Source organism: Chrysochloris asiatica, unplaced genomic scaffold (genome assembly GCF_000296735.1).
Source record: "Chrysochloris asiatica unplaced genomic scaffold, ChrAsi1.0 scaffold00053, whole genome shotgun sequence".
Classification (NCBI taxonomy): Eukaryota; Metazoa; Chordata; class Mammalia; order Afrosoricida; family Chrysochloridae; genus Chrysochloris; species Chrysochloris asiatica.
The window spans coordinates 5963041-5966279 of record NW_006408571.1 but is presented as its reverse complement, the minus strand read 5'-3'; positions in this window follow the sequence as shown (position 1 = coordinate 5966279).

Sequence of the window (3239 nt, the reverse complement as noted above, 5' to 3'; positions counted from 1 at the left end):
CGAGGGTGTAAATCTTTACGGGAGTAGAAAGCCTCATCTTTCTCCCGCGGAGCGGCTGGTAGTTTCGAACCGCTGACCTTAAGGTTCGCAGCCCGATTCTTAACCACTACGCTATATATATATATATAGAGAGAGAGAGAGAGAGAGAGAGAGAGAGAGAGAGAGAGTGTCCTGATATGGAACTGATATGGAACTATGGCTATGGGTCAATTTATTGGACTGAAAAGTTTAAACTGCAAGGTCAGCAGTTCAAGCTTACTAGCTGCTCCTCAGAAACCCTATACAGAGTCACTATGGGTTGGAACAGACTGGAAAGTACTTAGGAATAACACCAACAGCAATAGGGTTTAAGGGAGTGGTTGTTGGGTTTAACTGCCATTCCCAAGAAGCAAAAAGTTAGGATGTAAACTATATGTTCATGGAAAGACTATGTCAAGATGTAAACTACCTGTTGATTACTGCAATCATATATAACCAAATCATCTGGAACCTCTGACCTAGGGGTGGTAACTGACTTCCTCCTAGCCAAGTGGCACCTTTACATATCAAAGAACTTCCAGCTGAAGCTGAACTTATCTGGAATCAGTCATTAACCCCCTATCTTTCTTTTATACTCTATGTACATAGACCACTCCCTCCTCTTGTGCAGTTGAATGCTTTGTATTTTCACTCAGTGTGTCCAGATCAAGCTGCATTATTCTTCAATATTTTGACATTCCTGGTGTCAGATGTAGAAATTTTGAAAGTGCATTCTTTGTCTCTACTTCTGTTAAGTCTCAGGAATCATTTAAGGTAAGAAAAGCCTCTCAAATTCAAGCTTTACTCCCTTATGTTCACAGCTCTTCAAGTTTTATTGTGGATTTGTTTTGGTTCTTATAAGTCAAACTTTGTTTGCTGCTACTATCATTACAAGATGGGGAATACACTGTCTAAAAGAGATTTTTTTTTCTGGGACTCAATCTCACTACATGAACAAGTAGTGTGGTCTTTCATCAAACCGATTATTTTCTGTCTGGGATGTCCTCACTCAAGGCATTTTGAAAAATCAGTGGCTACTGTGTGGTTCTTTTGATTCCTCTAAATTAATTTCTGCACAGTAAATTACAGAACCAAACTTTGAATTAAGTAATCTCAGTGTGATGCCTGTTTTGATTGCTGTATTGAGGTCTTTAAAAGACATCATGACAATAAAATTGCATCCCTGCTGGATACTGATTCTAAGTTAATTATGCAGATTAAAAAATTACAATGTCCAATATCAGTTTGTACCCTTTCTACTCCCCTACATGCTGCTACCTCTTTATACCAGGTTTTGTCTTCCTAATCCTCTGATATCATTTTATCTGAATTTCACTGTTTTTCTTAACAATGCAACAAATAAACCCTTTGTGGAAATGCCCTTTAAGGTAAATCACAGCAGTTTTGCCTTGTGCACATGCTCATAATTATGCAGTATTTTGAAAGATTTTCTTATATGTGATCTCTAAGAATTTTCTGAAGAATTTTAAAATACACATTGAAACCTATTAGCTTAGGCTGTGAAATTTGAATCTATTTTTTCCCCCACAATTACTGGCACAGGGGAAGCACAAGTGAGGCTAAAACAGACAGAATGAAAAGACCTAAGCACAGTTTAAATGTTGAGGAAAAAACATTTGACTCTCAGGATATGACGAGTAATGGTATACTAGAAGGTACTCCAAAGACATTTCCTCCACTAATTGATTGGATTAAAATTCACTCTTGTATGGAAAATAAAGGTGAAAGTGTATGGCTATCAGACTCAGCTACTCCAGAAGTTTTCTGAATATTCTGGTTATACTTTGATCACATCTGGTGCCCCCTGCACTTTTAATGCTGTTTTCATATCCTGTCTACAATCTGAGACTCTGAGACATAAGCCTTAGTAAAGTGATATTGATTAGACTCAGAAACAGCTCCTATTGTCCAGCTAAGCAACTTAGCTGGCAAACTTTCCCAGACTCTTGAAATCCAATGGGTTTCTAAGGCTAATAAATTAATGTTCCTTTGGTTGCAACAATGATAATCTGTCAGTCAAAAGAAACCAAAGCTCTTCAAGAATTCAAACTCCTTGCAGCAGAAAGGCTACTCTATCATGGATAATCAGTGCCCCCTAACAGAAAATTAATTAAAAGGGGAAATGTAAACAGAAAATTTTCAAATTGGAACAATTAGGTTAGACATTAATAATGATGAGACCAATGTATATTCCCAGGAAACAAAATAATAGGATATAAAACATACACTCATGGGAAAAATGTACCCAGATATAACCAATTTGTTCTCAGGAAAAATGTGTTCAACACTGCAGTTATGTATAATCACTACCTAGGTGGTAACTCACTCCCTTCTACCCAAGTGGCAGACTTTACATTTCAAAGGACTTTAAACTGAAGCTCACATTTCCTATAATTAATCATTATCCAGAGTCATGGTGTGATTCAGGATAATGCATGGACTGCAAGGTCAGTTTGAGCCACAAGGTTGGTTGATCAAACCCACTAGTCTCGGAAACCCTACATAGTGAGTGTCCTTATGAGTTGGAACTGACTGGCACTTAACAATAGCAACAATCATTAACCACCATCTTTCCTTTGCTCTCTGTGTACATAGACCCCTTTCTCCACTTGGAAGGATGAGGTCTATGTACTTTTAATTAGCTCTGGTGACCTTGAGATACATTATTTCTCAGTGAAGCTCCTTCACTTTTACTCCTAACAGATTATGAGATTTTCTTCTTTCAAGGTTGTTTCATCCTTACATGTTTTTGTTGTAGCTGGATGCATTTGAGTTGGTCTGACTCATAGTGAATCTATGTCTAACAGAATGAAGTATGGCCTGGTTCTGCGTCATTCTCACAATTGTTGTTTTGTTTGAGTCCATTGTTGCTGTCACTATGTCATTCCATCTCCTTGGGGATTTTCTCTTTGACCTATGGCCCTTCACTTATCAAGTATGATGTCCTTCTCCGGTGACTGATCCCTCATGATATCATTTACAAAGAACAAGAGATGCAGTCTCACCATCCTCACTTCTAAGGAACATTCTGAGTACATTTCAAAACAAATCTGTTTGGTCTTCTGTCAGTCCATGGTACTCTCAATATTATTCTCCAATACTCTGGTAGCATAGTGGTTACGAATGGGACCGTGAACCACAAGGTTAGCAGTTCGAAACTACCATCTGTTCCGCGGGAGAAAGATGAGGCTTTCTGCTCC